Below are 24,143 nucleotides of genomic sequence, written 5' to 3'. Positions count from 1 at the left end.
GTCGTCTCGGCCCTAAACGTCGACTGTACCTCTTCTTAGAGATTCTGCCTAAATGACATCCACTGCCTCTTCTTTGTCCATCCTGCTTGTTACTTCCTCAAAGAACTCTAAGAGATTTGTCAGGCTAGATTTCCCATTACAGAAACCATGTCTTATTTTGTCATTAGTCTTTAAGTATCCCAAAATCTCATCCTTAATAATAGACAACACTTTCCCAACCATTCAGATTAGGCTAACTGGCCTATAATTCCCTTTCTTTTGCCATAAAGAGTAAAGTGATATATGCAATCCTCTAGTCCTCCAGGACCATGGCAGAATCAAATGATTCTTGAAAGATCATGATGAAAGCATCTATTATCCCTTCAGCAACCTTTCTCAGGACTCTCGGATGTAGTCCATCTGCTTTAGGTGACTTATCCACCTTAAGACCTTTGAGTTTGCCTGGCATTTTTTCCTTTGTAATAGCACTGGCACTCATTCCTGATGGCTCTTTCTTTGCAGTCCCCATAGTGCCAAGGAGAGAGTTGGCTTTGCAGAGCAAGCAGCCAGCAAAACCTCTACACATCACCTTAATGGGCTCACATCATGCCCTTTCAATTGGTATGAAAGGGAGAGAAAAAGAATAGCAAAGTTGCAAATCAAGGTTAGAATGTTGCATTAAATAATTTTGGTGTATGAATAAGACTTTGGGAGAGATGGATAGTATTGTGTAGCAGCAATGGCACAAGAACTCACATACACACTCACCCACAATGGCTGCAGAGCCTAGTGGCGAGAGTCACAGTCTCACAGTATGTGAAAAATACAAATACTCTTCATTCGCCATCCACCTTACAGTCGTATCCATTCATCATAAACCCTTTGGAAAACAATACCGTTATTTTATTTAACTGTATTTACTGGCCTTCTATTTTTGATTCAGGTTTAAAGTTTGAAAGCTTTTGTTTCAAAACACTCCATTCAATTTTATACCATCAGTCAGTTCTCCCATAGCGTGACAAAGATTTACCGTTCATACCTTCTTTCAACTGACACTTGTCCTCAGTTTTTAAAACATCAAAATTAGCCTGAAGAAATTCAACATTATATCTAAAAACTGGGAAGGCATTTCACTTAATAGATAAACCCGGAAGAAATCTGTTCAAGACAATAGACAATAGGTGCAGGAGTAGGGTATTCGGCCCTTCGAGCCAGCACCGCCATTCACTGTGATCATGGCTGATCATCCATAATCAGTATCCAGTTCCTGTCTTATCCCCATAACCTTTGATTCCGCTATCTTTAAGAGCTCTATCCATCTCTTTCTTGAAAGCGTCCAGAGACTTGGCCTCCACAGCCTTCTGGGGCCCAGCATTCCATATATCCACCACTCTCTGGGTGAAAAAGTTTTTCCTCAACTCTGTTCTAAACGGCCTACCCCTTATTCTTAAACTGTGGCCTCTGGTTCTGGACTCGTCTATCAGCGGGAACATGCTTCCTGCCTGAAGCGTATCCAATCCCTTAATAATCTTATATGTTTCAATAAGATCCCCTCCCAGCCTTCTAAATTCCAGTGTACACAAGCCCAGTCGCTCCAATCTTTCGACATATGACAGTCCCGCCATCTCAGGAATTAACCTTGTGAACCTACGCTGCACTCCCTCAATAGCAAGAATGTTCTTCCTCAAATTTGGAGACCAAAACTGCACACAGTACTCCAGGTGTGGTCTCACCAGGGCCCTGTACAGCTGCAGAAGGACCTCTTTGCTCTTATACTCAATTCTCCTTGTTATGAAGGCCAGCATGCCATTAGCTTTCTTCACTGCCTGCTGTACTTGCATGCTTGCTTTCAGTGACTGATGTACAAGAACACCTAGATCTCGTTGTGCTTCCCCTTTTCCGAACTTGACTCCATTTAGATAATAACCTGCCTTCCTGTTCTTACCACCAAAGTGGATAACCTCACATTTATCCACATTAAACTGCATCTGCCATGCATCTGCCCACTCATCCAGCCTGTCCAAATCACCCTGCATTCTCATAACATCCTCCTCACATTTCACACTGCCTCTCAGCTTTGTGTCATCAGCAAATTTGCTAATGTTACTTTTAATTCCCTCATCTAAATCATTAATATATATTGTAAATAGCTGCGGTCCCAGCACTGCACCCTGCGGTACCCCACTGGTCACCGCCTGCCATTCCGAAAGGGACCTGTTAATCGCTACATGTTAGCTACATGTGCTACATGACAGCTACCTCAGTTGTGCTGCAGAGATCAAGTGGCAAGGAGAGATTGAACAACCAAAAGACCTAGCCGCTAAACACAACCACCACTCACTCTGCGTACACTACACCAGGACATGTGGATCCCAAGTTGCCTCTACAATCACCTGAGGACAAACCAATAGACAAACAATCAGGAGAACATCAAACTCTACTTGAGTGATCTCACTACTATTACTGGAAGACCGGCAAAGAATACAGTAGTATATAGGTCTTTTGCAAATATGGGCAAAGAAATCGCAGCTTGAGATTAACTCTGCTAAACGTGAATTGGTGCATATTGGCAAATAAAATGCAAAGAGACAGTAAACTGTTAATGGCAAGACTGTCAACAGTGTCGATGTGCAAATGGACTTTGGAGTCCCAGTTCAGAGCACCCTAAAAGTGGCTACACTGGTTCATTCTGATCACCCATTATAGGAAGGATTTGAGGCTTTAGAGAAGGTGCAGAAGCTGTTTACTAGGATGCTGCCTGGCTTGGGGGTCGTTATATGCAATGGCGAGAGGGTGGATAAACTTGGATTGTCTTCTCTGGAGTGGTGAGACTGAAAAGACATCTGTTAGATATACATAAGATGAAGAGAGGCACTGACAGAGTAGACAGTCAGTATCTTTATCACAGGTTTGAAATGTCTAGCACCAGAGCGCATCATTTAAGGTGGGGTGGGGGTATGGTCAAAGATGATGAGCGGGATAAATTTTTACTCGGAGACGGGAGGGTACCTGAAATGTATTACTTGGGGTGCTGCTGGAAGCAATTAAGATAGGGACATTCATGATAGGCACTGAATGTGTAAAAACTGAAAGGACATTTATTTGCTGGGAAAGCAAGTTAAGGATGTTGAAATACACTGGTTTTCTGTTTTCATGACATGTTGCTTTCAATGCAATCCCATAACCCCTCTAAAATTTCCAAAAATATACATGACTTAGGTTCTGAACGTAATCAAATAAGTCTACAAAAATATTGACAGAAAGGTCAAGGACCATTGAATGTGCACTGAGGTGTTTCTATGGAATCTCATTTGATCAGACAAATGGCATTCCAACTGACTGGCATTGCAATTTTAGTTATAGGTTCATTGGGCTGGAGACAATGGAGCACAGGCAGCATTCTGAAACAGGGAAGGAGAAAGTCACCCTTACACACAAGATCCAGCCATTGAGACATTGTTCACTCCAAAACTGGAAAAATTGTTTGAAAAGTGGAGCCCTTAAAAATGAAATGGTCTTGTAAAACTGGCACTGACAATACTTGACAAAGAATGACCAACTGTTATGGTTAGCTATGACCTTGGCATTGAAGGGATGGAAACTCTTGCAATTCACAAAAAGCTGCAAATTCTGAAGGTTAAATTATTGACTCCGCAATGGTTATCTGTCACATCTTGAACAATGGAAAAATTGGTATTACTGAATTGGTAATTAGTATTATATACATTTTTTAGTCCTATCTTTTTCAATGAAGGGAAAGAAGAAGAATTCATAAACACAAAATACTCTGCAGATGCTGGGGTCAAAGCAACAGGTCCTGACGAAGGGTTCTGGCCTGAAACGTTGACTGATTGTTTCCACGAATGCTGCCCGACCTGCTGAGTTCCTCCAGCGTGTTGTGAGAAGAAGAATTCCCCTTTCATATAATATTTGCGAGGTCTCCAGTATGGATTTGGTCAAGAAGATGTTGGAAATGATTAGATTAGATTAGATTAGATTCAACTTTATTGTCATTGTGCCGAATACAGATACAAAACCAATGAAATGCAGTTAGCATCTAACCAGAAATGCAAAGAATAATGTTACTTACAAAATAATTGCGAATAAAAAGTAAGTGCCACAGCACACAAATATAAAAGTACTGAGACAGTACAATATGGGTGCAATACTGCTTAGCGCTGTGATGTGAGGTTCAGCAGTGTCACAGCCTCAGGGAAGGAGCTCTTCCTGTGCCTGCTGGTGCGGGAGCGGAGGCTCCTGTAACACCTACCAGATGGGAGGAGAGTAAAAAATCCATGGTTAGGGTGAGGTGCACCCTTAATAATGCTTTTCGCCCTGCTCGGGCAGCATTTATGGTAGATGTTCTCAATGGTGGGCAATTGGGTGCCGATAATCCTCTGGGCAGTTTTCACCACCCGCTGGAGTGCTTTGTGGTCCGATACAGGACAATTGCCATACCACACTGAGATGCAGTTGGTGAGTATGCTCTCAATGGTACAGCGGTAAAAGTTCGTCACTATCCTGGGACAGAGGTGAGCTTTCTTGATGCTCCGCAGGAAATAAAGGCACTGTTTTGCCTTTTTGATCAGGATGGAGGAGTTCAGGGACCAGGTGAGATCCTCGGAAATGTGGACATCAGGGAATTTGAAGCTTGATAAATGCTCCACTACAGCTCCATTGATGTAGATGGGGACGTGAGTGTGGCTCCTAGCATGCCTGAAGTCTACAATGATCTCCTTGGTCTTCTAGGTGCTAAGGGCCAGGTTGTTGTCGGCACACCACGCGGCCAAGTGCTGGACCTCATCCCTATAGGCCGTCTCGTCATCCCCACTGATCGGGCCAACCACCGTGGTGTCATCTGCGAACTTGATTATGGGGTTAGAACCATGTACAGGAACGCAGTCATGGGTGAAAAGGGAGTACAGAAGAGGGCTCAGCACACAGCCTTGAGGCACACCGGTGTTCAGGGTGAGAGTGGAGGAGGAGAGGTTGTCTAACTTAACTGATTGGGGTCTGTTAGTCAGAAAGTCCAAGATCCAATTGCAGAGGGATGAGCTGATACCAAGCTGGCGAAGTTTGGTGATCAGCTTGGAGGAGATCACAGTATTGAATGCCGAATTAAAGTCAATGAACAGCATTCTGATGTAAGAGTTGGGGCTGTCCAGGTGGGTCAGGGCAGAGTGAAGTGCCATGGGGATGACATCCTCTGTTGACCTGTTGGTGCAATAGGCAAATTGATGAGGGTCCAGGGTAGTGGGCAGACAGGCTTTCAGATGAGATAGAACCAGTCTCTCAAAGCACTTTGTAATGATGGGGGTGAGTGCTACTGTGCGGAAGTCATTCAGGCCCGTGGCAGTGGAATGCTTCAGCACTGGCATGATGATGGCATTCTTGAAGCTTGTGGGGCAACTGCCTGGGCCAGGGACAGATTAATAACACTTAGGACCCACAGCTGTGAGGAGTGAACACCAGAAACTAAGAGCACGAGTCAGCCACTTGTCTCTCCTGTCTGCCTTACCATTCATTATAATTAGAGTTGATGGGCGCAGGCCTCTCTTCTGAGGATAGGAAGTTGAGTATAATAGTAATTTGGGCCTCCATAAGCAAACTAGTCCAAGCTTGGTTGTGTGGTTGTCAGTTAACCCACAGAAAGTCACTATCTGTGCAATGAATGCAGGAGACCATCTGAGCCTGCAGAGATATTACTCCTCAAGATAACATTGAATTTCCATGTGGACTATTTGTAGATAAGCCCTTTCAATGTGAGTGTTTTTCTTCCTAGGCTCTCTGACTGTGATCAAAGCAGATTTCAAAGTTCAAAAGTTCTGCAGGAAAAGTTTGAATTCAACGTGAGTGACAATCCAAATGACAGAACACCATTAGGCTGTGACCCCTCAATACCACCAGTCTTCAACCAGACTTATTCTAGTATGGCATCCCTTGGGATCAGTCATCACTTTATGGCACTGTAGAAAAACTTGACACTGTCTGACAGGAGAACAGTAACACCTCAACATAGGCTTAATTCCCAACCAGATATGACTGGTCCAATTTCCACAACGAAACTTCAACCTGGAACGATCACAATCATACCAATCTGGAAATGATTAATTCTATTTGGCTAGAAATACATTTTCAAATTTCGAAATCTCATTTGTTAAAATGCAGGAATTTCATAATACGTAATACATGTTTCTATTTCTACGAATACAAAGGGGTAGTGTTTTATTTTTAAATAAAATATAAATACCTGCAGAGGATAATACACTCAGTGGCCAGTTTAATAGATACACCTGTACACCGGCTCATTAATACAAATAACTAATCAGCCAATCATGTGGCAGAAACTCAATGAATAAAAGCATACAGTCATTGTCAAGAGGTTCAGTTGTTCAGACTAAACATCAGAATGGGGAAGAAATGTGATCTAGCTGACTTTGACCATAGAATGATTGCTTGTGTCAGGCAAAGTGGTTTGAGTATCTCAGAAAATGCTAATTTCTGGGATTTACATGAGCAACAGTCTTTAGAGTTTACAGAGAATGGTACAAAAAAAAGTGAGCAGCAGTTCTGTGGGCAAAAAAAAAACACTGTTAATGAGAGAGGTCAGAGGAAAATGGACAACCAAAGGTGCTTGCTTTTTTCTTTGTAGAATTTGTTTCTTTGCGATCCAAGGACAATTCTACTTGAAGAACGTTGGGTACTGCAGGGCTACTCCAGCAGTGAGCTACTCATCAATCAGAGTAGCTGCACTGCTATCGAGAGCGGAACCAGCTGAAGTATCGAAGGAGCTGGCCAAGGTGTTGAAGGGGCTGATCAGGGCTGGGACAGTGGAGAAGGAGCCGGCCAGGATATCGGAGGAGACCACCAACGTGTCAGAGTAGCCAGTCGGGATATCGGAGGAGCTGGGCAGGATATCAGAGGAGCCAGTTGGTATGTCAGAGGAGCCGGTTTGGGTTTGGAGGAACTGACCTGGCTGCAGACCAGCTACTCGGAAGCATTGGAGTTGATGCATTATAACCGTGGGTGATAGTCTTGGACTTTTCACTTGCAATCACAAGACTTTGTTGAACAATGATAATGTAAGTTGCCACAGGTCTGTTACCCTTGTTTGGTGGAGAAACAGTCGACATGGGAGCTACGTAGCCTTGGTTGTAGTAGAACTAGGCCTCAAGGCTCCGGCTTGCCTTTTGCTGCAGACCAGGTGCGAAACACAGAAGCAATACAGTGTGGTTGAGCTCGGCTTGGGCCCACCCTCTCCTGAAGGTGCTGCCCTCCTGTATTTGAGTGGAGGAATAACAAGCAGCATTGTATGTGTCTGCCAGGAGTCTGTACCATTGAATGTCGGACATTGTTCCTCGGAGTCTTGGGCAATATACTGTATATGTCTTTTTTTTGAGTGAATATGCTTCCTTGAATTTGTTACTTGCTATTTTTGAATGCTTTACACCTTGGCCCCAGAGGAACGCTGTCTTGTTCAGCTGTGCAGGGGTAAGTATGGCTTGAATAACAATTAAACTTGATTTGATTTGATTTCTGTGCCGATAGTCCTGTGCTGTGCTGAACTATGCAGCTATGGAGGGCTTTCACATTTTCCCATTTTTTCTGGGTACGTGTTTTTCTCCCAGATGGAGAAGACAACCTTAGTGGATGGAAAATGGAGGTGTGGTGCCAGGTTGAGGATGAGGGAGTAAGAGGAAAGGTGCCAAGAGTGTAGACAGATAGTTGGTAGCTGATATCGTTGCTATGGATCAAAGGCCTTTCATGATGTGAGCCTGGGAGGAAAAATTCCTGCAGCAACCAGCAATGTACTGGCCATTCATTGATTTTCTCCTCAGACTTATGAATGGTTTACTCCACAGATCTGACCATATGGCCTACATTTTGTCCTGTGTGAGAACCATCAGTACATACTAAGAGCAGATAATTTGCCCATCTGTGCCTCTGAAGACATAAACCTGATGGGATTGAGATTGCTGGGCATCCATCCATTAAAAGTTGAGAAAGATAATTACAAAAGGAAAGAGAGCTTTAGAGGTCCTTTAAAAGTAAGATTTGAATTTATTTCAGAGTAATTGAGAGATTGTAGGTTTATTCCATGGATACAGAAGGACCATTAGGCAGTGAAGTGGAATCAGTACCTTGTGTTCATTTTCAAGGATATCTAATGACACAAAATGATCCTAAATTATTTTCTTTTGGGTAAAATCTTGTTGCAATTCAAGTTCATAAGAGCTACATTAAATCCCTTAGACTAAGTTACAGTTCTCTCTATCAAGCTCTTGAATCCACTCTTGGCAGCTGAAGAAAGTTCTTCGCTGACTTGGTGTCTGACACAATACATTGTAGTGAAGAGGTGGTAAAATGTCTCTGAAGTTCTGTTGCAATCAAGTTCCTAATGAAAGAGCTTTTTAATGGGGTAAGAGGAATGGGATTGTATCACCTTCCAAAGGATAGGGTAGTGGGTCATTTGTTGCTAATGCAAGAAGCTACTGATTCATCATTACTAAACACTTCTGAGGACATCAAATGATATTTTTTTAGAATTGAGGCCCTCAATTATTCAATGCATTGATGTGCCCAGAACTTATTGAGGAATGTCATGGTGAGCTGTTGTCTTGAAGCGCAGCAGTCCCAGTAGTCAAAATATTCTTTGGTGGCTGACGTTGGAAGCTCCAGGACTTTGATCAGAAAAATAATGGAAACTTTAGGTTGGAGGAGCAACATCTCATATTCTGTCTAGGTAGCTTCCAACCTGACTTCATAAACGTAGATTTCTCTATCTCCTGTTAATCTCTCCCCTTTCCCCCTTCTCTCTTTTACCATTGCTCATTCTGGTTCCCTTCTTACCGCCTCTCTTCTTCTCACCTGCCTGTCACCTCCCTTTGGTGCTTCATTTCTTTCCCTTTCTCCCCTGATCCACTCTGCTTTTCTATCAGATTCCTTCTTCTATAGCCCTTTAGCTCTTCCACCTATCACCTCCCGGCTTCTTACTTCAACACCCCTCCCGTCCCCATCTACCTTATCCCTCACATGGCCTTACCTATCACCTGTCAGTTTCTACTCTTTCTCCTCTCCCTCCATCATCTTATTCTGTCTTGATGAAGGGTCTTGTCCAAATATTTGACCATTATTTCCCCTTTATAAATGCCTATTGAATTCCTCCTGCATTTCTTTTCTGTGTAACTAAAGAATTTTTTTTTTGAACATTGGTATATAGTATGACTTGGAGAGGAACTGGTTTTCCACTGCACCTGCTACACTTATCTTTCTTGGCTGTGGGTTTAGAATGTGCCGTCGATGAATTATCGGCAAACATGCCAGGGATCTTGCAAATGATGCATTCTGTAGTTTCATAGTCAGTAAGAAGAGGGAATATTAAACGTAATGATTTGAATGATAATAACCACTTTCGTTCTGGATGACTATGACCATCGGGTACGTAGGTGGGAGGAAAATCATACACGAGAAATTGAGGTGTGAGTTTATAGAGATGAAGTTATAACATGTGCGTTTGGCAGCAGAAGTAATCCAGGTCCGCAAGAAGCATGACCTGAGAAGTGTAGGGCATAGGACAAGATGTGTGTTAAGTGATGAGCACCTCAACAAAGGGAGAATCTGAGTATTTTCCATATGAGCGTTCCCACCAGTGAATCACCCACTGTTAACACCTGCTGACAACAGATTAATATCTTCCCAGGGAACTCGCAGAAATAATGGGGCAAATATGTCGCCATCTGATGGCCTCAAACTCATGTTTTTTTTTATTGAGATACTGTGTGGAATAGGCCCTTCTGGGTCTTCAAGCTGCATTGCTCAGCAATCCCCCAATTTAATCCTGGGCTAATCACAGGACAATTAACCAGTACATCTTTGGACTGTGGGAGGAAAGCGGAGCACCCGGAGGAAGTCCACGTGGTCACGGGGAGAGCATACAAACTCCTTACAGACAGCAGTGGGTATTGAACCCGGGTCACTGGCACTGTAAAACTTGTGCTAACCTGTACGCTGCATCCTACTCCTAATTGCCAATGATAAGGCTTGTCACTGTGCCAGAAATAAGGGAGTGTGATGGAATACTCTTCCGCCCCTTGCCCAGATCAGTACTGTTCCAACAATCATCAGGAAACTTGACAGAATGTAGGTCAAACAGTCCGTCCACCATCTTAACCATTCAATTTCGCCAGCATTGGTTCGTGCTGGCTCCATTTTCATGTTCCTGGCAACAAAGACACTCACTTCTTAGGCCCTATCCTCTCATCTCCTTTTACTTGCTGGGATTCCCAATATCCCTGTGTTTAAAAAAATAAATGGAAGCACTAATTTCAGTGTTAACTCAAGTTAAAAATGTTGACCTCCTCAACTGCTCTCAATTCGGACTGAAAGACACATTGATGGTGGAGATCATCAGGACAGTGTTGGGTTAAAGATTTATTCACAACTTTGTGATCTGGCGTTTTGAGCATTTTCTCAGATTGGAATACCAATAGGATTGTTTTCAATGCTATCTGATTGGTTTCAGTCTTCTTCCATTCACGAGATTATGGAAGGAATGCTGAAAAGCATCCTGTGGGCTATTACTTACAGTGAAAGTTCCAGGTTATGTAATGAACTTGCCTTTGTAATCACTGAGCAACTGCCTCACTCCTGATATCACTGACACAAGATCGTTACTTTGCTTTCCTACTTTTGTTTCATTGTAGTCACATATTTCTCCTCATGCGAACAGGCTGGTATCACTACATTAATGATTCGTCTAATATTGGAGTGCATGAAAACTATGTAAGACATACTCTACAGCACAAAGAATAGAGCTGTGGCAAAAAATAAGTCTCCATAAGACCAAAAGACAACATAAGACATAAGAGCAAAATTAGGCCATTTGACCCATCGACTCTGCTCCACCATTTCATCATGGCCAATTTATTAACTCTCTCAAACTCATTTTCCTACCTTCTCCCCAATAACCTTTGACATACTCATTAATTAAGAAACTACCAACATCCATCTTAAATATACCCAATGTCTTGGCCTGCACAACTGCCTGTGGCAAAGAATTCCACAGATTCACCACAATCTGGCTCAAGCAATGTTTCTTCAACTCTGTTCTATATGGACGTCCCTCAGTTCTGATCCTGTCCCTTTGGTTCTAACCGCCCATATTATACGAAACATCCTCTCCACATCCCCTCTATCTATGCTTTTCAATATTCAATACATACTGATGAGACTCCTTTTATGGAATCAAGTATAAGGAGTCCCAAGTCCATTAGCACCTCTGATTTTTCAGTTTTTTCCCCATATGGAAAACAATGCATGCCTTTATTCCTTCTGCCAAAATGAATGACCATGCATTTTCCTACACTATATTCCATCTGCTACTTCTTTGCCAATTTCCCTTAACCTCTTTAAGTCCTTCTGTAGACACTCTGCTTCCTCAACACTTACTCCCTCTCCACCTATCTTTGTTTCATCTGCAAACTTGGCCACAAAACTACAAATTCCTTCACCCAAATCATTGACATACAATGTGAAAAGCAATCCCAACACTGACCCCTGCGGAACATCACTAGTCTCTGACATCCTTCTGGAAAATACCCCTTTTACTCCCACTCTTTGCCTCCTGCCAGTCAGCCAATCTTCTAACCATACTAATACCTTTCCTGTAAAACTCCAGACTTCTATCTTGTAACTATTTTCAATTCAGTACAGTTTTATTTCCCTCCCCTTTTGCCTGCTTTTTTCAAAACTCTATTTACAGTGGCTCAAATAAATGCGTGCAGTTGACTGAGGGCATGTACGTTTTTTAAGCGAAATAACCTTGGAAAATATGAACCACAGGGTCTAGAGAACTCTCCCTCAAAGGGCAGTGGAAGCAGGGTCTTTGATTATGTTGAAGGTTGATAGATAAGAAAGGGAACAGAAGATTACAGTGTGTAGTCAGAAAGGAAGGGATGAACTTGCAACCATATTAGCAAGCTCAAGCATCTAAGCACTCCAATCCTGCTCCTAATTTCTATCCCTATCCACATTCAGTGACCACTTTATTAGGGACACGCGTTCACCCGCTCATTAATTGAAATATCTAATCAGCCAAACATGTGGCAGCAACTCAAAGCATAAAAATCAAGCAGGCATGGTCAAGATGTTCAGTTGCTGTTCAGGTCAAACATCAGAATGGGAAAAGAATGTTGTCTAAGTGACTTTGACCGTGGATTGATCGTTGGTGCCAGACAGGGGTGGTTTGAGTAACTCAAAAACTGCTGATCTCCTGGGACTTTCACACACAACAGTCCCTAGAGTTTACAGAGAATGGTGCGAGAAACAAAAAAAAACATCCAGTGAGCAGCATTTCTGTGCACAAATATGACATGTTACTGAGGGAGATCAAAGGAGAATGGCCAGACTGGTTCAAGCTGACAAGAAGACAACAGTAATTCAACTAACCACGTATTACAACAATGGTGTGCAGAAGAGCATCTCTAAGTATGCAGCATTTTGAACCTCGAATTGGATGGGCTACAGCAGCAGAAGGCCACAAACATACACTCAGAGGCCACTTTATTAGGTACTGGAGGTAACTGATAATGTGGCCACTGTGTGTAGAAATACAAACACAAAATAACAGAATATGGTCTATAATGAAAGGACTCAGCACGAACATCAGCTATTTATTCCCCTCTATAGCTACTGCCTTACGTGCTGAGTTCCTCCAACAATTTTGTGTTTTGCTTGAGATTTCATGTTTCTGCAGGATCTCTTGTGTTCAGAATGTGAGACAGGACAGGCTGCTAGTGTCAGATAAAGGAAAGAGATTCTAATCCTTTGGAGCTACTTGTAACTGAAACTCATTAACAATAAAAGAAAAATACTTTTACTTTGTCAATGCCAATTTGTAGATAATTCGTACATAGAACATCAATTACTGCTATATTATCAAATATCAAAGGAGGTGTGGAAATTGATAGGCACTGATCTGGCTCTGTTGCTGTGAGATCATTATACATATCCATCGGCTTCATTTGATTGCCTTTGAGGTTAGGGAGAAAGGCCAATTCACTCAAAGCTATGTGTAGGTGGTGTCGATTCCATGACAGTACAGATCGTACAAGGACTGTAGAGAAAACATATGGTGAGCTGCAGGGCCATTTATTTCTGCTTCAGAATAAATGATATTCTTAAGGAATTTCCATACTTAACCAACCATTCTAGTTAGCTTATCCTCTTCAATCCATTACCCTTGTCACTGCACTACACTGTAAGCACTTAAAACCACTTTTTGTAATGCTGTTTGCGTTGTAAATGCATGCTGGTATTTATGTAAGTATGTACATTTTACTCCAAGTCTCTACTTTCTCCCTAACTTTATTTTTTTTGTATAATTCTTATTCTTTATAATTGCTGACTATTGTTTTTATTTTTGATTTCATGCTGTGCCCTGACCTACACACCATAGCAAATTACCAGGACATGTAACTGTAAATGGCAAATAAAGTTGATCCTTGATTTCACATCAGAAATTGTATTTAATTTCTCAGTTGTGTTTGCAGAAGTAATATACAATCAGAAGCCAATTTATTAGGTACCCCTACACCTGCTTGTTAAAGCAAATATATAATCATGTGGTAGCAACTTAATGCATACAAGCATACAGACATGGTCAAGAGGTTCAGTTGTTGCTCAGATTTAACATCAGAATGGGGAAGAAATGTGATCTAAGTGTCTTTGACCATGGAATGATTGCTGGTGCCAGACAGGGTGGTTTGAGTAGCTTAGAAACTACTGATCTCCTGGGATGTTCAGTCTCTGGAGTTTATAGAGGATGGTGCAGAAAACAAACATACAGCAAGTGGCAATTCTGTGGGTAAAAATGGCTTGTTAATGTGAAAAGTCAGAAGAGATTGGCCAGACTGGTTCAAGCTGACAGGATAGTGACAGTAGCTCAAATAACCACATGTTACAACAATGATGTGCAAAAGAACATCTCTGAATGTACAACACATTGAAACTTAAAGTGGATGGGCTAGAGCAGCAGAAGACCAGGAACATACATGTAGTGGCCGCTTTAATAGGTAGAGGAGGTAAGTAATGAAGTGGCCACTAACTGTATATTTAGAAAAGATGTGTTATTATTAACTTTACAACATCAATTGAATGTGTTATAGACAAGATATTTAATATCAATTTCTGTGTCGCTATCACAGACAAGCTAAATCAATAACTTATCAGATTGATCTTTCAAGGCTGATTTGTCTCAAGGGAAATAAAATTCTACAGCTCCTAACAGAGAAATGTTGACTGTTTGAATGATACCTGATTCCAAATATAGATTGGTTAGCATGCAAAAGTGTATAGGTGGCGAATGCCATGACGTCACTACAACTATTTGCATAGCACTCACAATCTGTCCCATGAAATGAGTCAGTTCAGTAATCAGGATCACTGAACCTTTGGAGAAGTCACACGACATAAACATACTGTATGATTCAATAAGCTTGGTTTGGTAAGTGATTCAAGAATATTGCTTACAGCTCTGGTCACCTCACTGTATGAAGGATGTTGAGGCTTTGAAGAGGATGCAGAGAAGCTTACCAGAATGCTGCTGGTTTAGAGGGCATGTGCTATCATGAGTGGCAGGACAAACTTTGGTTGGTTTCTTTGGAGCGGCAGACTGATCTGATAGTGGTTCATAAGATTATGAGAGGCATAGATACAATAGATAGGAATAATCTGCTTCTCAGGGTAGAAATGTCTAATACCAGAGGGCAAGCATTGAAGGTGAGAAAAGGAAGGTTCAAAGAGGATGTAAGGGGTAAGTTTTTACTCAGAGAGTGGTGGGATGCCTGGAATGGGCTACCTGATAATGTGGTAGAGCCAAATACATTGGAGGCTTTAAGGGACATTTAGATAGGCACATTAGATATTGTGAGGAAGTTGGGGGGGATATGGACATTGTGTCGGTAGGAAGGTTGGTTTTTTGGTGTTTTTGATACATTTTTTAGCTGTTTCAGCACAACATTGTGGGGCGAAGAGCCTGTTGCTGTGCTGTATCTTATCTTCTGCGTCATTCAAGATTCAAGATTGTTTATTGTCATTCTTCAGTACATGAGAGTAAAGTAGGGCAAAATAATTGTTACTCTGGATCTGATGCAGCATAAAAAACACAATAAATATAAATATAAAATATAAAATGTATATAAACTAATCTCATGTGTGTATAGACACACTCTACAGATACTTGTACATTGTGCTTTATAAAATTTATAAAATATAAATTTTTTTAAACACAATGTACAAGTATCTGTAGAGTGTGGCGAGACACACATGAGATTAGTTTATATACAGACTGACTGCATGTACATAAAGTGATGCTAGGCGCAGGAGTATCCAAACATAGGCGATTCTGACAGGAAACGATAAAATGACAAAGTGGCTCTTTTCGAGAGGAACTCTTCTTGGTAACAGCAGGGCTATGAAAGCATAGTAGGACAGTGGCTGTGTCAGTACAGGTATGAGGTGTGGAGTGTAAGTGTGAAGTGAAAGTGTAAGGAGGATAAAGGGTACAGACAGGCTGTGGAGTGAGGTGGCTGATGCATGTGTAGTGGTGGTGGATAGGATTAATGGATGGAGGTGCTGATTAGTCTGATAATTTAAGGAAAGTAACCGACTTTGATATAACTCTGAATGTAGATCGCTACAGGGAGTCGGTAGGCCAGTCACTGCAATCATTGGGTGAGAATGTGGCTGGTGTGTGGCTTAGCTCTGTATTTCCGTCTTTTACATGCATCTTTTGCTTCATCTGCATTTCTAGTGATGAAAGTAATATCGATCTCAGATCTAAAATTGCAACTGATTGGACGTCGATGACAATCAGTGGAAAGGTAATCCAAAGGTCTACTAATCTTTGCAAAGATAATCAAACAATAGCAATTACTGAAAGTGTTCAGCTGGTCAGGCAACAGTTGCAGAGTTAATGCTTCAATTCATTTCAACACTGCTTCATCAGGATAGCGGAGTTGAGCACGCTGTGTGCTACACAAACCTCCGCTCATGTTTATTCACCTGAGGATAAGATCAATTCCTTCTACTCCAGGATTGAATTATTTGATTCTCTCAACCTGCTTCACAGCCTCAGAATGCTTAATATTACAGAGTGTGCACTTAGTCGCCACTTTATTAGGTACACATGTACACCCACTCATTAATGCAAATATCTAATCGGCCAGTCTTGTGGCAGTAACTCAATGCGTAAAAGCATTGGTCAAGAGGTTCTGTTGTTGTTCACACCAAACATCAGAATGGGGGAAAACTGTGATCTAAATGATACAGACTGTGGAAAGATTGTTGGTGCCAGATGGGTTGGTTTGAATATCTCAGAAACTGCTTATCTCCTGGGATTTTCACACACAACAGTCTACACTAAATTTTGTGAAAACCTGCATCTTTATCATTTGAATCATAAGGTACATAGACACAATAACTCCCAAGCTCTCTAGTTGGATTCCAACCATTCTGATTTTCCTTTTCTGTCATTGGACCAATATCCTAGAATTACCTTTAGGATGTGAAAGCTTTAGAGAGGGTTCAGTGGAGATTTACTAGGATGCTGCCCAGATTGGAGAACATATCTTCTGAAGATTGGTTGAGCAGGTTAGAACTTTTCTCTTTGGATTGAAGGAGGATGAGAGGTGATTTGATAGAGGTGTACAAGATGATAAGCAGCATACATGGATCAAACGGACAAAGTCTTTTTCCCAGGGTGGAAATGGCTAACACTAGGAGACATAAATAAAGGTGATTGGCGGAAAGTAGAGGTTGGATGTCAGAGGTAAGATTTTTACACAGAAAATGATGTGTATATGGAATGTCCTGCCAAATGTGGTGTGAGAGGCAGATACATTAGGAACATTAAAGAGCCACAGGAATGACAGAAAAATGGAAGATCGTAGAGTAGGTTAAGAGGTTGGAACAACATTGTGGGCCAAAGGGCCTGTAGTGTGCTGTAATCTTCTATATTCTATGCTTCCTACCTAGTAGCTGCATTAGTAATTAAAGAAGGTAGATTAGGGAGAGTTTAAGTCAAATCAAGTTGATTTTATTGTCATATGCACATGTGTGTCACATGCATAGGTCAAGATGGACAATGGCCTACATCCCATGAATAGACAAAGCTGTAATTACTCCTCTCCCATCCAAAACCTTACATCTCCAGGGGCAGAATAAATACATAGATAACATCCCAGGCTAATGAAAAACAAAGTTATCTCCAACTACTTAGACAGATTTATTCTGATCACCTGTTTAAGAACAGTGATTACATTGGTTACCTGGGTGTAATTGGGTGGTGCAGATGCATTGGGCTGGAAGGGCCTGTTAACACATTATATCTCTAAACTTAAATTAAAAATTAAATTAACATCTTGAATGTTAAAGTCTATTGTCTATCTTATGACCATAAGTGGAATAAATTTGCTGATATTTCACAGGAAAGTGACTCTTGGGGTTTCTATATTTCTGAATAAGTAGGCAACATATTTTGTTCTACTATATTCAGTGGGTTGTTGAACAGAATTATCTTTTTTTCAGGGGTAGGGCCACTTAACTGAGATAAATGTGTGTTTAACTTTCAGGTGCACCGTTTACACAAGATAAAAAGAACCTGCAGACCCTAATGGAAGCTCATTGACTCCAAGCTTTTCCTATATAATGCCCTTTCCATGGAAGCAGTTTCATCTGCTAAATGATTCCATTGTTTTCAGAACACAAAAACGTGGGACAGAGAACAATTTAGCACAGCAACAGGCCTTTTCAACCAATTAAATTAGTAATCAAATGGCCAAGTAAACTAAACTCCTCTTCCTATACAATGTCTATATCCTTTCATTTTCTTCACATTCATGTTCCTTACTAAACATCCCTTAAAAGTCCCTAATGTATCTGTCTTTACCACCACTCCACGTGGTGCAATCTGGGCACCTACCACTCTCTGTGTAAAAGCATGCCCTTCACATCACGTTTGAAATTATTCCCTTTCACCTTAAATGCATGGCCACTGGTATTAGAAATTTGAACCCTGAGAAAAAGTACCGTCTTTCTAATTTATCTACGCGTCTCATAATCTATGTAACTGCTATACTGTAGGTATTCCATTTTAGCAGTTCTGTAAGAGCAGTCAGTTCTGCTTTCAGCCTGTTTGGGTTTGAGCTGCAATAAGACGCTTTGTTGTTCAGCTTAGAAATGTGGTGTCAGCCAATCAAGATGGTGGAATTAGGAGGAGGCCCTAGAGAACGCTGGGTGGAGAGGTTTTGTGAGGGTCATTGGTGTGGGTGAGATCTTTGTTGGTGAGACCTGGGAGAAGACAGGTGGAAAGATGTTGAGGATGTCGTCCCTGTTGCACAATGGCTTCAAGGAGGAATGACCAATACTCTCATGGGAAACCCATATGTTCGAGATGGATTTTGAACGATATTGACAAACTGGTGTATAATTTCATGCAGACCGAGTGTCCAGCACGTGAATTACGGACAAGCTCAAGATGAGATACAACTTATGTGCACATTTGACTGTTTAATTATAATGGGACCTTTTTTTGGCTTTCTTTTCTTTAACAAGTCTTTGGTTAAGTTAACATTCAGAAATCTGCTGTCTTTATAATTGTATGCCGCGTACAATCTGTTATTTCTTTCTGAAGGGTGATTGCAGGGGAGCAGTAGATCAAAGGGCATTCACACAAACCAGGGTTTGGGTGCACGAGCCATCCCAGCCTCACGGAATTGGCAGAACCAAAGTGTACACTCTAGACGTACGGCGGCTGAGAAAGGAGGGTTTCTCACTGCAGTGGCCAGTGGCTTTTAGCGAGGGGCTAACCAGTCTTACTTCCAGGATGCCCAGTAAAAAGGGGTTTCACTTATAAACCTCCATCAGATCTCTGCTCGGCCTCTGCCGCTCCAGAGAAAACAACCCAAGTTTGTCCAACCTCTCATTATAGCACATGCCCTCTAATCCAAGCAGCATCTTGGTAGATCTCTTCTGCACCCTTTCCAAAGCTGGGATATCCTTCCTACAATGGGCGACCAGAACTGTATGCAATACTCCAGATGTGGCCGAACTCTAAAGCTGCAACATAACTTTCTGGATTTTAAACTGAATGTCTTGCCTAATAAAGGCAAGCTTAACCATATGACTACTTAACCACCTTATAGACACATGGATATGTGTTTGTTTTATGTTTAAGCAAGGACAGATATTCGTTAAGAGAAAAGACACTATTACATATTGTAAGTAGCAATATATGACCTCAAAATGCACAACAATTACGCTAGGTTTTAAAAGAGCAAAGATGTTCAAGCTCTTGGTTATGCAGAGAAGGCAGTAGAAATCTAGGGATCTTGCACTAACAAGAGAAGATTATTTCCTTCATTGCCTGTAGTTACTAAACTAACACTATCTCCTTTTTCAGGGATAGCTTGAGTTAAACAGATGAAGCATGAATGTACAGATAGCAAGATGTTTAATTGCCTGACCCGGCTGTTGGATAGAAAAGGAATACAAATTTACCTTCACTCTGTCAACTACAACAGATAGAATTTCTTTGTGGCCACCGATTTTAATTCTACTTCCCATTCCCATTCCGACATGTCAGTCAATGACTTCCTCTACTACCATGATGAGTCCTTCTCATGTTGGAGGAGCAAGTTTGTATATTCTGCCTGAGTAGCTTCCAACCTGATGGCATTGACATTGATTTCTCTAACTTCTGGAAGTTTCTCTCCCTTCCCCTTCTCGCTTTTTACATTCCTCATTCTGGCTATCCTCTTACGCCTTCCCTTCTCCTCACATGCCCATCACCACCCTCTGGTCACCCTCCTCGTTCCCCTTCTCCCACATTCCACTGTCTGCTCCTATCATGTTTCTTCTTTGGTTCTTTCCCTTTGCCACCTATCACCTCCCAACTTCTCACTTCATCCCTTCTCTCCCACCCACCCAACTTCACCCTCACCCAGCTTCACCTGTCTCTAGCCAGCTTATACTCCATCCTCTATTTCTAGCTTCTTATTCTGGCTTCTTCACCTTTAATTTCGAGTCCTGATGAAGGATCTCAGCTTGAAATATTGACTGTTTATCCATCTCCATCGATAATGCCTGACCTGTTGAGTTCTTCCTGCAATACTCTGGATCTTCAGCGTCTACAGAAACTCTTGTGTTTATGATACACATATAGGAGCGTCAAATTTGACTTCTGTCTTCAAGAATGGGATGGGAATTTGAGAAGATAGCTGCTCTTGTCCGGAATGAGCCGTCTTTCTCAGGAGCAGTTCTAGTATCATTTATTAAGTCCAGAATAGAAACCCTGCCAACTTTAAACTGCAGTAAGTTTTGTCAGGTAAAGGAAAATGAAAGGGCTGCCAATGCAGCCCCAAAGAGGTGTATAGCTGTGGACAGTTGGAAAGCCACAAGTTCTCAAGGCAACGAGGTCTTAGGCTAGATCAGGGGTTCCCAACCTTATTTAATTCTGTAGACAAATACCATTAAGCAAGGGGTCCATGGACCCCAAGTTGGGAACCCTGGGCTAGATCATACTTGCAATGAAGTCCTGTTGTTCATATCTAGCCAACTGCCACTCTCCTACCCATCAGATATGCAAGATTCAAGCTTCAAGAATAAAGATGGTTTATTGGCATTCTTCAATGCACAAGTGTAAAGGAGATCAAAATGATGTTTACACTGGATCTGATGCAGCATAAAAAATATTCAGTCGCAATAAATATATTCATCCATCTATTGAGGACTTGTACCTAACATGCATCTTGTGCTTCAGAAGTGCTTCACAATAACTCGAGGAAGCTCATACCTTGGATCGACCTGAGTATTTCCAGTAGTGAGCTCACATAGTCATAAATGACAGGTCAAGACAGTAAAACACTGTGAGTGGTGGTATGCTGTGTGTATTATATTGCTGTCATTGCCATCAGAGCCATGTAACATCTGACTTACAAAGAGATGTAATATTGGTATCCGCCAATACATTCAAAGAGACTAATAATATTTCATTATTGATACTTAAATCAGCTTCTCCATGGATTGTCACCTTGTCATGGTGGAGAAGCTTGTGTGGTCCTGTGATCCCGAGAGCAATGCCATCTGGAGCTATGCTCCTGGTAGGGTCACCCATGGTGGTAAGGTCGAGGGTGAGGTCCCTGACAAAGAACAGTCCAACCAAGACCTCAACAGTGGAACAGGCGAACAAAGTTACTTTGAACTCAACGGCTGTGAAGGCGGATGAAGGCTGCAACAAATCCATCAGCTCCAATCATTGTGGTTTCCATGCCATTGGAATCAGTTGTTTGATTGTTAAATATCGTGTGCTTCTTGGAGTGCAGCATCAAGTACACGTTAAACAAATACCCGCACAGGCATCTTTGCTCTGTGGGCCACTTCTTCAGAATGAAGACCATCATCCTCGACCTCGAGGGGTAGCCACGACGACGACTTAAATCAGGTTTCCTGTTGATCAAAGAAAACAATAGTTAGCTCCCTGTTGAGACAAAGCCAGACAATTAGATTTCCAATGAGTTTTCCTTTCTAGTTGATGAAATTTTAGCAATGAATTGTGGTAGGAAAGGAAAAAAAATCTATTTTTGTATTTATTGCAATCTTGTTTGAATAAGATTGATGGGAAACATAATTAATGTTATTGATTGGATTCTATTGAAAGATCTAACAATTAAACTATATTTTTTCCACAACCTGCATTATGTTTAAAGGTATCTGAAGAGCTATAAACCAGAACAAATCCTGTTAAGAAGTAATTAACAGTTAATGCCGTGGAGAAGCGAAGTTCGCAGAGTAGAAACACAGCTCTGAGATAGTGCTGAGGGTATGTGATTGGGAATTAACAGGAGCTTGGTTTACATAATCAGGAATCATCAATTTACTTCAAAAAATCCCGTCCAGCAAAACAAACTATTGATGGAGGTATCGTTTCTTCTCTAAAGCATTTTAATGAGTGTTATCTCCCAAATCTGAGTCCATTTCTATTGACGTGATTTCAGTTAGACTTCCAACTATAATTCCAAAGTGGTGCAAAGCATTTCTGTAGCAATGCTAAAACTATGCTCCCTTTATCTTACCTATCCTCCCCTCAACTTCATTTCCTGTTAGCCGTACAATTCTCTCCCATTAATCCTTCAGTATTATTTGGTTATATAAGAACAGTAACCTGAGTCAACTGCTACCTAAAGAGAAAATGTTGGGAATACACAGGAGATTATCCAGCCCACAAATGGCCTAATAATATCATTTGTGGTTTTATGTCAACTTTTGCCAAATAATACTCTGGCACCCCTAAATAATATTCCTAGTGGTGAGATATAAATAAGTAGTAAAACTCTCATAACCTGCAATGGAAATACCAATATTTTGATACATGTTTCACTGGCTGTTTTTTTCTGCGCTTAACTCACCAGGGCCTGTTCGCACACTCCTTTTAAACTCAGAGGCCCTTCATTTTCTGTGCATCTTTTAAATCTACCAGGGGCCCATTTAATATGCTGATTTTAGAAACACAAGGGCCCTGTTTCCCATAATCCCTTTAAATTTACCACAGCCTTATTTCCCATATTGCCTTTTACTGAAAAGTGTATTATGATACTGTGTAACATATAAAATTAAGTAGAAAGTGTGTTGTGTTACTAGTTGCAGCAACGTCCAGTCATCTGGAAGATCTGCCAGTTCAGCACCACCAGTAGAGCCTTAAGGTTGCCGGACCACGGGAGTTTCACTGGAAATTCTCTATTTTGTAGAATTTTGAGATTAATTTTCAGGCTATATTTGCGCATATTTTGACTGAAGTAAGCAATCATATCCACAAAATGCTTCAAGAAATATAAAAACAAAAATATATCAATTACTTGCAACCATTTCTTAGAAATGTGCAAAATGTCCTTCAATGTTAAAGTTGTACATTAAATTTTTTTTTAGTTTATATACAAAGCAGCAATAATCAAATGGATTTCTAAATTGTTCAGCCTTGCTCTGGCCCTTAATGAGTTGTCTCAAATAGTCTGTCAGGGCCAAATATGAAATTGGAGTGGCATATTCTCCACACAGGAAGAAAGACAGCATTAGAAACATGGGTCAATACCCTAATCTTTCAATAGTGTAAATTAAGAGGTTTGAAAGCAGGTGGATGATACACCTTTGCAGCTGAAGAATATACATACATGACATTGATGAATTTGAAAAAAAAATAAGAGAATCTATTCAGGGCCTAGAAATGTTGCTGTTGGATTCACTACATGACTGATTACCGTGTTGGCATTAAAACTCAACATTTTGCCATTTTACTGTTTATCTTAGCAGTGTGCACAGATATAAATCCCAATCTTCTTATACATTCATTTTAAAGCCCATCTTTTTTTTGATCTTTTGATGAGTGGGACTTTAGACATTAAATAATTTTGAAAGGATCACTTAAAAATAATAATTGCTCAATGGGGATGCGAGAGTCTGCAGATTCCTGATTCAAGATGGCTTATTGTCATGCATCAATACATAAGTGAAAGGAAGAAATATGATTGTTACTCTGAATCTGATACAACATAAACAACAGAATTGATTAAAGAACACTACAAAAACGCAGTAAATATACGACCATGAGATTGGCCTACATACATAGACTGATTACATGTACGTAAAGTGATGCTATATACAGAAGTATCTGAACGTAAGGTGACTCTGAGAGGAAATTTTAAAGAGGCGGTGGACAAGTGTGGTAGGATGTCGGTCAGCCTGATGGCTTTGGGGGAAGTAACTGTTTCTCTGTATGCTGGTCTTGGCATGGATGCTGCATAGCTTCTTCCCTGATGGGAGTGGGACAAACAGTCCATGAGCGGAGTGACAGTGATCCTGCTTGATATTGCTGGCCTTTTCGCATTCAAAGTGTCAACGGATAATTTGTACTGTACCCTATAATAGTTAATTCATACACATAACTTTGTTTATCTAATGCATAATTAATTTGTAAATTTAATTCTTACTTTCCTAAGTTATTGTGTGTTATGTGTATGTTATGTATACTGCCTTGCTTTACACCCTGGTCTGGAGAAATATTGTCTCATTTGGCTGTATACATCTACGAGGTATATATTTAAATAACAATAAAC

This window comes from Mobula birostris, chromosome 1, assembly GCF_030028105.1.
Source record: "Mobula birostris isolate sMobBir1 chromosome 1, sMobBir1.hap1, whole genome shotgun sequence".
Taxonomy (NCBI): Eukaryota; Metazoa; Chordata; class Chondrichthyes; order Myliobatiformes; family Myliobatidae; genus Mobula; species Mobula birostris.
The sequence above is the reverse complement of the archived record's forward strand: the minus strand, read 5'-3'. Positions refer to the sequence as shown.